Genomic DNA, 13,957 nt, shown 5'->3' on the forward strand with positions numbered 1-13,957 from the left:
AGTGCCACTTGATTTGGTGGTAACAGTTGGTATGCTTGCAGGCAGGTATGTAGTCCAGGAAGGGTCAGAAGTCGGTCAGAGGCCTGCTTTCCTACTTCTGAAGCCTGAACAAAACTGTTTCCATTTTAATTTGTCTAACACAACCCCAGCAAACTAATACACTCCTCTTCTGTTTTTTGGAAGAGTTTGTAAAGATTATTCTTCCTTAAGAGTTTGGTAGAATTTACAAATGAAACTGAGTCTGAGCTTTTCTTTGTGGGTAGATTGTTAAATTTCTTCACCTTTTAAAAATTAATTAATTATTTTTTTATTTTTGGCAGTACTGAGTCTTCATTGCTGCACAAGGGCTTTCTCTACCTGTGGAGAATGAGGGCTACTCTCTAGTTGTATAGATCTACAAAGTGACAATCTGAGTAACTGTCTATTTCTTCTTGAGTCAGTTTTGATCATTTGTGTCTTTCTAGGAATTTGTCCATCTAGGTTGTCTAATTTGTTGTAGTACAATTATTCATAGTGTTCCTTTATAATCCTTTTGATTTCTGTTGGATCAGTAGTAATGTACCCTATTTCATTTCTGAGTAATTTGAAATTTCTTTTCCTCTTGGTCAATGTAGCCAAAGATTTGCAATTTTTTTCACCTTTTCAAAAAATTATTTTTGGGAACTTCCTTGGTGGTCCACTGGTTAAGAATCCACCTGCCAATGCAGTGGACATGGGTTTGAGCCCTCCTCTGGGCTCCACGTGCTTCAGGGCAACTAAGCCCAAGAGCAGCAACTACCGAAGCCCAGGCTCTAGAGCGCGTGCTCGGCAACAAGAGAAACCACTTCAGTGAGAAGTCCACACAACACAGCTAAAGAGTAGCCCCCACTCGCTGCAACTAGAGAAAGCCTGAGCACAGCAATGAAGACCCAGCACAGTTAAAAAATTAATAACTAAATTATTAAAAATCAGCTTTTTGCTTGTTTAATTGATTTTCTCTATTGTTTTTCTATTCCACTTTAATCTGTATTATTTTCTTGCTTCTGGCTGCTTTAGGTTTTGTTTGCTCTTCTTTTACCCATATCTTAAAGTCGAAGTTTAGGTTATTGATTTGAGATCTTTCTTTTTGCTTAATATGGACATTTAAAGTTATAAATGTCTCTCTAAGCACTGCTTTAGCTCTACTTCAAAAGTTTTGAAATGTTGTGCTTGATTTTCATTCACCTCAAAGTATTTTCAGATTTTCCTTTTGATTTCCTTTTTGACCCACTGGTTACTTAGGAGTGTGTTATTTATTTTCCACAGATTTGTTATTTATTTTCCACAGACTTGTAAGTTTTACCCATTTTCCCTGTTATTGGCTTCTAATTTCATTTCACTGTGGCCAGAAAACATACTTTATATTATTTCTGTTCCTTTAAATTTATTGAGGTGTGTTTTAGAGCCTGGCAGATGGTATAGCCTGGATAATATTCCATGTACACTTGAATATATATTCCTATATGGTGATAATGTACATTCTATTGCTGGGTGGAGTGTTCTATGGCTGTCAGTTAGGTCTAGCTGGTTTATGGCATTGCTCAAGCCTTCTATTTTTCTTTTTGACTATCTGTCTCATTCTGTCCATTATTGAAAGTAGAATGTCAAAGTTTTCAACTGTCATTGTTGATTCTTCTATGTCTTATTTATTGTTGTAAGAACCGTTGGACCTATGGAAGTCTCCATAGATTTTTTATTTTTTTAAATCCAGCCTAGCAAACTTTCCTTTTGGTTGGATCATTTAATCTATTTTAATTTAATGTTATTATTGTTACTGGATTTGCATGGCTCATTTTTCTTTTGGTTTTCTATTTGTCATATGTCTTTCTTGTCCCTCTGTTCCTCTTTTGTTGCTTTCTTTTACATTAAGGAAATATATTCTAATAAAGCATCTTAATTTCTTTAATTATTTTTCACTATATATTTTTCAAATTGTTTCAGAGGTTGCTCTGAGGTTTACCATATATAGCTTAATTTATCAGAAGCAGCTTTGGATTTACACCAGTTATTTCCAGTTTTATATAGAAACATTACTCGTGTATAGCTGTACTCCCTTCTTCCTGCGTGACCACCACTTTGTGGCATTTTATTATATATATATATATAAAGCATCAATTAATGTTATACAACCAACAATGCATTGTTATTATACTACTTTAGTCTGTAATCATTTCTTTATCCCAATGTAGCTTTTCTCCCACCCACCTCTTTTGTGCTGTTATTAGCAAATACATTACACGTATTAATTTTATGTTACAGGCACAATCATTCACTATTTTTTTTAAATAAAAATTCATTTATACTGTCTCTTCTAATTATACAATTGCCTTTTCTGATGTTTTGTTTTTCTTTTGGTATAAATTTGAATTACTGTCTGGGATTATTGCTTTCAACCTGTTATTTGCTTTTGTCCTTTAGTATTCTTGTAAGACACATCTGCTAGCAAAAATTCTCTCAGTTTTTGTTTGTTTGGGAAACCATTTAACCTTATTTCACCAACTTATTTTCATAAGATTGTTTCTTGGAGCACTTTGAGTATGTTATGATATTGCCTTCTGGTTTCTCTTGTTTTTCCTTAAAAGTCAGTTATTAATCTTACTGGCATTAACTTGTAGGTCATGAGTCATTTTTCTCTTGCTGATTTCAAGATTTCTTCCTTTGACTTTCAGCATTTTTGCTATGTTGTGTTTGTAGATCTCTTGCATTCATCCCATTTGGAATTTGTTGAGTTTCCTAGATATGTGAGATAGTTTTTCAATAAATTTAGAAAGCTTTTAGCCATTAATTTTTGAATATTTTTTCTGTTGCTTTTTCATTCCCCTGTCCTTCTAGTACTCCTACTATGCACATGCTGGTGTTCTTAATGATGTCCACATTTCTCTGAGGCTCTTTTTATTTTTCTCTGTTCTTGGGAACATAATCTCTATCTATCTATCTTCAAGATAGCTTATTCTTTCTTCTGCCAGTTTGAGTTTCCTGTTAAGCCTCTAATAAAGTTATTTTAGTTATTGTACTTTTCAAATTCAGAAATTTGTTTGCTTCATTTCTATAATTACAAAGTCACATCCCTGCTCTAGGGGCTAAATATATCTCTATTGATATTTCTATTTGGTATGACATTATTGTCATACTTTAATCATGCTTTTCTTTAGTTTTGTGAACATGCTTATAATAGCTACTTTGAATTATTTTTCTGATAAATCCAACATCCTGTTGCTCTCAAAGGCATTTCCTGTTCCCTATTTTCCCGATGGTTGGATCGTACTTTCCTGGTTCCTTGCATGCCTCATAATTTTTGTTAGAAACTGGACATTTTATTTTATATTTAAAAAAATTTAAACAGTTTATTTTCTATTGGGATATAGCCAATTAACAGTTTTGTGATAGTTTCAGTTGAAAAGCAAAGGGACACAGGCATACATATACATGTATCCATTCTCCCCCAAACTCCCCTCACATCCAGACTGCCACATAACTTTGATCCACATGCTATACAATAAGTCCTTGCTGGTTATAAGTTTTAGATACAGAAGGGTGTACAGAAAACTGGACATTTTAGATAATATAGCAACTCTGGGTACTTGTTTACTCCTCACTCACCAGCCTCAGCAACCTCTTTTATTTATTATAAGCATGCATGCTTATTTGTTTAGTGCCTGACTGGATTACTTTAGTGAAGTTTATCCCCTCCCACCTCCAACCCCCACCCCTTAAATTTTGCTAAACCTCTTCTGATGTTGTTATCTGGTATTATAGAAATCCAAGTAGGGCTCTGGGAAATGGAATATTTCCATTTGCAGTTATTTTTGCAACTTTCCTGTAAGTTTAAATATTTTTCAAGATAAGTTCAGAAACTTAAAAAAAAAATCAGAAGAAAGTAGTTGTGAGCATTAAAGCATATAGCGCTTTTACATTTGCTATTTATTATTTTCCAGTACATCAGCAACAAAACTGCTAGTGCTTGTTGCTAGAGACAACTAGAACTGCTTGGTAAGCAACCGCCCAGAGTTCTTAGCAAACACGTAGAGAAGTAAAAACAGGAAATAGACGACAAGGGGGCTGTGGCCTGGCACCGGTTCTACTGGAAGGGCGGGTGAGTGGGGTCTAACACAGTGAATGTCGGACCATCAGACTTTCATAAAGTGAAAAGTTTTTATAGGATCAGAGACAAGTCCAGGGAGAGGAAGCCCAGAGCGCTTGCGGACTGGACAGGAAAGCCACGTCTGCTTTCAGACTTTCGGTTTCTTTTTCTCCATCTTGCCTGCGGATTTTCAGGCGTCGGAGTGAAGTCTGGGCTGCAGCCAGAGGAGAGCCTCACCGCAGGCTGGACGGTAGGTGCACCCCCCCACCCCCACCCCCGACCCTCCCACGTTGCCTCTCGAGTTCACCCGGACTGGCGCTTCCTGGCACTGCGCCTGGGCGGGGGTGTGGGGCAGGGGGCAGGGGAGGGGTGGGACTTCTAGCAGGTGACTCAGTCCTGTAGAGAGAGAGAGAGAGATATATATATTATGTTCATGAATTTTTAAGTTTTTAATTGGAGGACAGTTGCTTTACAGCGTTGTGTTGGTTTCTGCGGAACAACAACCAAGAATCAGCCATAAGTATAGTACATCCGCTCCCTCTTGAACTTCCCTCCCACCCTCCAGGCCCCCATCCCACCCCTCTAGGTCCTCACGGAGCGTGGGGCTGAGCTCCCTGTGCTATACAGCAGCTTCCCACTAGCTGTTTTACACATCGTAGGGTATAAATGGCAATGCTACTCTCTCAGTTCCTCCCACCCTCTCCTTCCCCTCGTAGATCTGTTATCTTCGGTTTGCCCCCTGGGCCTAGACCAGCTGGAGCTGCCCCAATTCTCTGGAGGGCCGCCTGAGTCTCCCAGGATCCCAGGTACCCGTTTGGGCGCGGGATCGCCCAGACCCAGAGACTCGCCCAAGAATGAAGCCCCAGGACCGCAACTTTGGTGGCAGATCCCCAGTGTTTTGCAAACTTTGCTTAGGGACATCCCGAGGGTTGCTCCCTTCGGCGTGACCTGATGAAAAGTCTGGCAGCTTTCCTTTGGCAAAGTTGATGAGAACTGGGACTTTGTGTGCTGTAGTGTGTCTCCGCGGAAGCGTCTGGTAGGACGGGAATTTTTACTCTTTTGCAATAGCCTGGTGAAGTAGGTTAGGGCTGCCCTTTCTTAAAGCAGTGTGTGATGTGTGTTTTGGCAAACTGGAAGAACAGCTTCCCTTAGGAAAGTTCGCAATGACTGATGGATAAGACTTTTTGTAGAGCCTTGAAATAAACTTGTTCCTTCCTCCCCCGCTTTTTCCCTTAATAGGACCTGGGGAATGTCTGGTCAGGGCTTTTTTTTTTTTTTTTTAATATTAACAGTGGAAGGCAACAGAACAAAGGCCACTGAAATTCAGAACAAGTTTTTAGTTGAAGGTTACAGGAAGTAAGTTCAAGGACGCCAAGGTTCTCCAATAGTTTCATTTGTTGACATTTGAAATTTGTTTACACATTGAGACGAAGAGCCAGTAGGGAGCTTGTTGGACACCGACAAAATATGATTTAAAACTAGGATAGAGCTCTCAGGGTTGACCTGCTTCAGGTAAGAGATTTTAGATAAGATAAACGGAGTTCTGGGTAATTTCCCTTCAGTGATTCCCCTGAATAATCTTTAAAAAGTTTCTTTGGGAGAGCCAAAAAAAGAAAAGAAAAGAAAAGAAACTTGGCCTAACTCCAACACTTAGAAAAAAGACTAGGGTTTGTAAGGGAATTTTGAATGTGTTTGCCCTACAGAAGTTGCATTTTTAGTGTTAACACTTTTGTTCTACTTATAGCTTCTGGGTTGGACATCCTGATTAGAATGGTTTTTCCTAAGGACTTCATGTTTTATATTTGAAAGTGACATTTGCACTTCATTTAACACTGTTATTTATCATCTGGCACCCGCTCTCCAAGGTGAATCCACCTGCAGGCCCACAGGGGCCCCTTGCCCCTGCCCTCTGGAAATCTTGCACAACTGGGGAGTTGTGAGGGGATAGTCATGGGTAGTTTTTCTGAGTGGTGGCAGTGGACTTGTTCATAACTGAAAAGGAAGTATAGGTTTGGTCCCTGGGGTGACCTCAAGTCCCATTACCAGCAACGGCCATGCCCACTGCTGTCTTGGCTTGAGACAAGTAATCCCCCCACCCCCTGACCAACTCCAGGTGGGTTCTTTGCCCACACAAGGCAGAGTCTATTGTCTGGAGAGACAGCACGTAATGTGTACCTGTAGAGTTTTTAAGGTGTGGGGGCAAAGCGGTCTGGAGCAGGAAGTTTGTTTTGGGCTGTGGTTTCTGGCAGGCTGCCAGGCAGGAAGCCCACAGGAGCTTAATGCTTGCCTTGGAAGCCACAGCTAGGTGTGTCAGATGTTGTCCTCCAGTTTCTGTTCTGTCCGAAGTATAGTAAATCCTCAAAGTTCCATTCAGAGAGAATGTTGGTAAGTCCAGTTTGTTCCTAAGTCCAATAAAGTTAGCCTGGGTACCCAACTAACACAATTGGCTCTACAGTGGTGGTGGTGGTTTAGTCGCTAAGTCGTGTCTGACTCTTGCGAACCCATGGACTGTAGCCTGCCAGGCTCCTCTGTCCATGGGAATTCTCCAGGCAAAAAGACTGGAGTGGATTGCCATTTCCTTCTCCATGGCTATACAGTACTGTACTGTAATAGGTGTACAATACTTTTCAAACAAATAATACATAACAAACACAAAACCAAAGCTTTCTGTTTTGTTGTTGCTCTGGGGTAAATGATATAGTCATTAATCTTTTTTTTTCTTTGGTTTTTTTAAATCATCCATTCTTCAGTTTCTTTTTTTAAATTTTAATTTGTATTTTTTATGATAGGTCAAGAATTCTCTTACTTTCTTTTCTTTTTAATTTTGACTGCACCGAATGGCATGTGGGATCTTGTTCCTCAATCAGGGTTGGTATGATCTCAGGTGGCCTCAGCCTGCAGTGACTTGTAGGGGGGCTTCTGTTCTCCAGCCAGAGATTGAGGCTGGGTCACAGCAATGAGAGCACCAAATCCTAGCCACCTGACCAGTGGTCAGTGACAAGGCCCTGGTCCTTTGGTTTTGAGGAAAAGAATTCCCACAAAGACAGAAAGTAATGAAACAAGTTAAATATTTATTAGGAGGAAAAAGAGTACCATATGTGTGAATAGACACACGGGCAGACTCAGAGTGAGAGTCCCTGAATCTTGCCCTTGTGGCAGTTTTAATCACTGTTATGAGACATTTCTTCTGGGTTTCCTTTGGCCAATTATTTTGACTTGCCTGGTTCGGAGTCTGTATTTGGTATATCTCAAGATCCTCCTCCCATGTGTGTGTATGCATTCTTAGGTAAAATAGATTCTATCACAGAGGTGTTTGGGTAGACTATCTCTTGGCCTTCTTCTCTTTTGACCTCTAAGTAGCCTTTCTGCGCATGTATAGTCTAAGAGGTCTCCTGACTTTGAGAATGAGAAATGTGTGGCCTGCACAGGGCCCAGCCTCCTTGCTGTCTCTTTTTTTAAGGACTAAGTGATATCATTTATATAGTAAACATATACTAGTCTATTCAGGAGATTTATGTGGGCTGGAATCATTCAGGGAGCCTCAAGGAGTAGAGAAACCTGAATTAGAAACCTGAATTAGGCTTTGAGAAAAGTTTGCCTGCGTGCTCAGTCGTGTCCAGCTCTTTGCGACCCTTTGGACTGTAGCCTGCCAGGCTACTCTGCCCATGGAATTTTCCAAGCAGTAATACTGGCATGGGTTGCCATTTCCTTCTCCAGGGGATATTTCTGGCCCAGGGATGGACCCCATGTCTCTTGAGTCTCCTGCATTGGCAGGTGGATTCTTTACCACTATGTCACCTGGGAAGCTGGAGAAAGGTTTAGATATTAATTTAGAGGTGGAGAGTAAAGAGGACATTCCAGATGGAGGCAAATATTCTTGCAAAGTTACAGAGTTAGGACAGAGATTAAAGTATTAGGGAAGGAGTGGGGGACAGTCCAGCTACATTTAGGAGTTTACCTGCTATGTAAGTTTTCTGTGGCTGCCCTCAGTCTTCCTTTCTTAATTGTCCTGCTATTCTTGTCTTAGAGTTTCTGTTCACAGGGAATGACTCTCCTATCACTTTACTCATCTTCCTCCTGCTTCAGAACCCAAGCCTCTTGCACTGAAAGCACAGAGTCGTAAACAGTGGACTTTCAGTGATGTTCCAAGAAAACATTTTAAAGCTTACAGTACAGTACTTTGAAAGTACAGTAGTCCAGTAAATAGTTGGCCTACGGGGGCTGGCATCAAGTGAACGTCCTGGGCTTGTGATACTGCACTACCGTATTCGATACAGTGTGTGCCCTCAGTCACTCAGTCATGTCCGACTGTTTGTGACACCATCGGCTGTAGCCACCAGGCTCCACTATCCATGGACTTTTCCAGGCAAGGATACTGGAGCAGGTTGCCATTTCCTACTCCAGGGAAGCTTCTCAAACCAAGGAATTGAACCTGCATCTCCTGCATTGGTTGGCAGATTCTTTACCACTGAGCCAACAGTGAAGCCCCCATTGAGCCTCTCCTAGTTCTTAAACAACAACATTGTTACCCCATAGAATTGCAAAATCTTCCTTTCACAAGCTCTGTCTCCTGGATCTGACAATCAGGTTCTAAGCTTGTTTCTCATTCTACCACCATCTTCATCTTGCTTCCTTGTAGATGATGTAAGGATGAGTAGGCATGACCCAAGTGCCCGCCTGCTGGGGCCCTGTGATGATGACCAGTCTGTTCAAGGCCTAGGAGGGTGAACTTGGCAGTCCTGGCCAGGACTCCTCTACAACTTAATGTAGATGAGTGGGAGCTTACCACATATGACAATACTCAAGAAGAAAGTAGGTAAGGGAGGGGAGATAATTTTGGGTGCTTGCGCTCTCTAGGGGAAGTTTGCCCTAGTGAAAATTTGCTTTGATTCAGGAGGAGTGGGGCCACTGCATTAAGTAGTTTTCCCTAGTGACTCTGCTCATGTTTCAGTATGGTTAGATGACTCACCATCTCCTTTTGGTCTAGATTCTTTCTCCTTCTGGGATTCTTTCATTCCCGCATTTTCTGCAGCCTGTATCCAGCTATTGTGAATCAGAGAAGTGATGTGAGGTAATGTTATGTTGAAATTTGTAGGAGTTTCCATGAGAGTCATGGGGCTGAGCTTCATCAAAGAACTTTATAAGATATACCTTCTAATTTTATGTCATTTTATAATTGAGATCAACTATAATTTCTGGGCAATTTGCTATAATTAAAATGTATGATTGGGAAGCCAAATATAATAATTTTTTAATGCATCCTCTTAGTCACTGATGGGCTTCCCTGGTGACTCAGTTGGTAAAGAACCTGCCTTCAATGTGGGAGACTCGGGTTCAATCCCTGGGTTGGTAAGATTCCCTGGAGAAGGGCATGGCAACCCACTTCAGTATTCTTGCCTGAAGAATCCCCTTGGACAGAGGGGCCTGGTGGGCTACAGTCTGCAGGGGTTGCAAAGAGTCGACACAACTGAGTGACTAAGCACAGCACAGCCACTGATACATTATGTATTTTCATATACATAATGTATCAGTGGGTAAAAGTATGCATTAAATATTAAATTAAAAAAATGAAACATATGAAAAATTTAAAATGCGCAATAAATAATTCCAAAGTGGAATGCATTTATGCTTCTGCTTTAATACATGGTCTTCTAGACCGTTTCTGCAGCATTCCAGAAATCAGGACCCACGTGACGATTTGTTACTAAGCATGTTATTTTAAATAGTGGGCACAAAATGCCATCTTGTGTACTATCTTAGGGTTAAAATGCCTATGGATGGAGAAAAGCTGCTTTTGTTATATTGGCTGCTCAAATTGCCACACACAGAGCCCACATCCACAGGTTCTGTACACAAATGGAGGAGGAGGAGCATGGGTCCTGTGACGTTCAGCGTGGATGCACTGAACTCCCATAACGTGGTCAGGATCATGTAACCCTTTCTTCCTTTATCTCTTTAGAAGCTTCTGGATGACTCTCTCAGGCACTTCATCTTCATATCTCAGTGGGGATTCCCAGACACCTGAAAGTTCCAGGTTTACATGCTGCTTTCTGCAGCTGGGAAGGCAGGCTTCTCCACATTGCTACTCAGTTGTTTTGTATTGCTGGGAAATTACATCTGCTTGCATGCTGTGGGTCAGTGAACATGACTTGCTCTCCTGCCTCAGTGAACATGACCTGCCATGCCATGAGCAAAGCTGTACAAAGAAGGGAATACTAAGTGTATCTGTCCTGGAATAGGTTTAAGTATGCCGGGGACCAGTCATACTGGCAGTTATGCTACTGGGAACGTTACGTGCTTTTGATACCAGATGGTTTGCTGGCAAAGCTGGCATTCTGTGAGAAACATTGAAAAGCCTGATAAAGTGACATTTTACTGTCACCTACTGGGGCTATGCTGGGTGCCACAAAGCTTTATATACATAATATGGTGATGGAACAAAGGAGCTACTGACCAAGTCTGGGTGAGTTCTTCCCAGAAAAGCTTTACATGTAGGAAACACTTCAGCTGGCCCTGCAAGCTGAGCATGGTTTTGCCAGGTAATCCAGGCAAAGGTGCAAAGGTGTGGGTAAGAACTCCTTGTTGAGGTTGGTTTGAAGCCAAATGTGCGAGGTGTGTGTTAATGAGAGGTAAAGGCAGGTGCCAGACCTGGAAGAGTCTTGAATGCAAAGGAAATTGGAACCTGCGATGGGAGATAGGAGTCATTGAAAGGTCTGAAGTTAGGACAGTGCTTTGGTCCAAGCATGAACTTCAGAAAGTTCATTCTGATAGATCTCTTTGGAGATGGGGAGGCCACAGGCAGGAGGAACAGACAGGCCAGCGAGAAAGATGGATGCTAGGGCACCCCCTCATTTAAGAAGCAGGTACAGAAAGAGTGCTGAGGGGTTGGAGAAGGTTAGAGGGAAACAGTGTAAAATGTAGTGGTGTGAAGTCAGCCAAGGGAGAAGAGTTTCAAGGAAGAGTATCTAAATGCTTGGGTAAAAAATGACTTCCCTGTGACCATGGATTTGGCCACTAGGAGGCCACCAAGGCCTCTAGAAGAGCACCATCAGGTGAGGACACTCGGGTGAGGCGAGTGAGGCACTCATTTCAGGCCCATCATTTAAGGGGGTGTGAAAAATCGAGATAAATAATATTTTAATGCAAGATTTTGAAAAAATTGACATGAATGCTAAAAATCCATGATGAAGAAAATATCAGAATTCTCACTAAAGACAGTATCCACATTAATGAAGTTTCCTTTGTTTCAGGTTCCAGTATGGCACTGAGTCTCACTGTGTAAAGGGTGTGGGGTGGAGGGGACACCTGTGGAGGCATCTTGAGTTAATTGAGACACTGAAGGACCTGAAGCACGTGTTGCAGTCTCTCCCTTTCTGAAATCCCAGCTTCACATGAAAGGAGAAAGAGCGAAAGACTGGTTAAGTCCAGGGGATCTCAGGTGGAACGGGTTTTTTGGTTTTCTTTATTTTTAAGATGGAAGAGAATGAACATGTTTACAAGCTGAAGGAGGAGGAGTCCCTGAAGGTAGAGAGAGGTTGATGAAAGGGTGGAGACAAGAGGGCAAATGGGGAGTGGATGGCCCAGGAAGGTGTGGGACAGGAGGGGAAGGTGGAAGGTTGCAAGAGATCACTCAATCAACTGCAAGGTCAGTCGATGAGAAGTGGCTCCAGTGTGGTGTTTGGATAGAAGAAAGCTGTGAGGGTGGAAGGGGTGAAGGGGCTTTTGAAAGGAACTGACCGCAGTCCTGAAATAGCATGCCAAGCAGCAGTAAGGGGCCAGCTGATGTTGAAAACCACAAGAGTGTGGGATGATTTTTCCCATCCATTCAGCACGACTTCTACTCTAAATCTGTGAGTGGTGGACGCTCACCATCTGAGGATGGGATGCTGGCGTGACCATCCCGGTTTGCTGATGAGGAGTTTCGTGGACAGTGGAAATTTTAGTGCTCAAACTGGAAAGTTCTGGCATACCAAGGTATTGCAGAGCTGGTGGTGAGGAGGCAAAAGGGCAAGAGAATTGAGCTGCTAGCCAGAAAAGGGTTTGTAGCCCTTGCTTCTAGGTCCTATTTGGGGAGCTAAGAAAGTGAGGCCGTTGCCTTGAAGCGAATTCTGAAACTCTTTTCACTCATTCAAATACTAATTGAGTGCTTACTAGGAGTCAGGCACTGGGGTCTGTGCAGAAGATCTAACCACAAAGAAGACAACAGTGTTCTCTTGGAATATCCTTCTGTCAGTTGGTGTCAGTTGGTGCTCAGGACCCGTTCTCACTTAGGTCTAAAGAGTGGAAAACCACAAACTGCATTTCCCAGACTCCTTTATAACGTACATGTGGGCAGGATCTGTAACCAAGTGGAGGAGAGACCAAGTAGCTGGTTGCTCTTGTTGGTTTCCCTGCTGGCAAGCAGGGCGGTGGTGATGGGGTTCAAGCAGCACATTGTTAAGTCCAGTCACCAGCTGTGGGGACAGAAGAGGCAGATGGGGGGCTGATTGACCCTCTGATCTTGGGATCATTGACTGAGCTGTTCTTTTTTTTTTTTTTAAGATTTCTTTATTTTTGGCTGTGCTGGGTCTTCCTTGCTGGATGCGGGCTTTCTCTAGTTGTGGTGGGTGGGGGCTACTCTTTGTTGTGGTGTGCAGGCTTCTCATTGCAGTGGCTTTTCTTGTTGCAGAGCACAGGCTGTAGGGCACATAAGCTTTAGTAGTTACAGCACATGGGATTAGTTGCTCCTTGTGGGATCTTCCTGGACCAGGGATCGAATCTGTGTTCTCTCCATTGGCAGGAGGATTCTTAACCACTAGGCCACCAGGGGAGCCCCGAGGTGTTCTTCAGCTCTGTGCTACTGTTGACAGCCTCCTGCGTCCCCACTGCCTTGGCCAAGACGAGGTCTTTCTGGGAGCCCTGGGAATCTTTCTCAGAAGCTCAGTTAGGAGACCATTCCTCAAGTCCTTACAGCACTTTTGTAAGCTCCTGTATCCACCTATATCAATGTTTTTCAAAACACCTGGAGTGGTTTCTTCTTCTAGAAGCTGATACCCTTCCCTTTCCATTAACCAGTGGAAAGGAACCCTTATGACTTACATCTGCTTTATTTGGTGTATTCAGTGATCATTCGCAACTATTGAGAAGTGAAACTGGAACTGCTCTGACTCTGAAGGTGGGGGACAGTTTGTACCATGTGGAAATTTTGTGTGGGTGAGGAAACGAAGGAGAGACAGTCATTAAATTAAAATTTGCCAGAGAGGGGGTGCCAGAAAGGGGAATTCCTTAAAAATTCTAGAAACACACACAGCTGCCAGTTTTGCCCTGCTGGGAAAGGTGAATGACTTAAGACAGTGGGCGTGAAAGAACACTAACAGAAGTCTCAGTCACTCGGAGGGCTGGGTTTTTGAAAGAAGGAAGGAGAAAGAATTGCGCTTGGACAGCTCCTTTGTCTCTGAGTGAGGTGAAGCCGTTGACTTCAGAGGAGGTGTGTGGTGCTGAACTAGGCAGCTCAGGCAGGACAGGGCTGGTAAGTAATGAGCACTCTCCTTTCCCCAAACTCTAAACAACTCATTCTACCTGCCACCCCCCTCCGCATCCCTTCTACCCTATCTTTTTAAAATATATATTTATTTGTTTTTGGCTGTGCTGGGTCTTCATTGCTGACTTTTCTCTTGTTTCGGAGAGCAGGGACTATTCTTTAATTGCTGTGCCTGGGCCTCTCATTGAGGTGGCTTCTCCTACTGCAGAGCATGGGCTCTCGGGCACTTGGGCTTCAGTAGCTGGGACATGTGGACTCGGTACTTGCAGCTCCCAGGCTCTAGAGCACAGGCTCAATAGTTGTGGCCCAGTGGCTCAGTTGCTTTGTGGTATGTGGGG

General features: G+C 42.7%; 1 protein-coding gene across 7 annotated transcripts in view; it reads left to right on the plus strand.

Moving 5' to 3' along the window:
- Positions 1-4,056: 4,056 nt before the first annotated feature.
- The window catches only part of CFLAR (CASP8 and FADD like apoptosis regulator), a 58,270-nt gene continuing 48,369 nt past the window's right edge, over positions 4,057-13,957 (plus strand). For 3 of the 7 annotated variants that reach the window (NM_001012281.2, XM_024999538.2, XM_010802165.4), the window contains exon 1: positions 4,057-4,349. The gene's annotated coding sequence lies outside the window, so the exon portion shown is untranslated. The other 4 variants (XM_005202603.5, XM_024999533.2, XM_005202605.5 and 1 more) reach the window with 4 other exon arrangements.

Source organism: Bos taurus, chromosome 2 (genome assembly GCF_002263795.3).
Source record: "Bos taurus isolate L1 Dominette 01449 registration number 42190680 breed Hereford chromosome 2, ARS-UCD2.0, whole genome shotgun sequence".
Classification (NCBI taxonomy): domain Eukaryota; kingdom Metazoa; phylum Chordata; class Mammalia; order Artiodactyla; family Bovidae; genus Bos; species Bos taurus.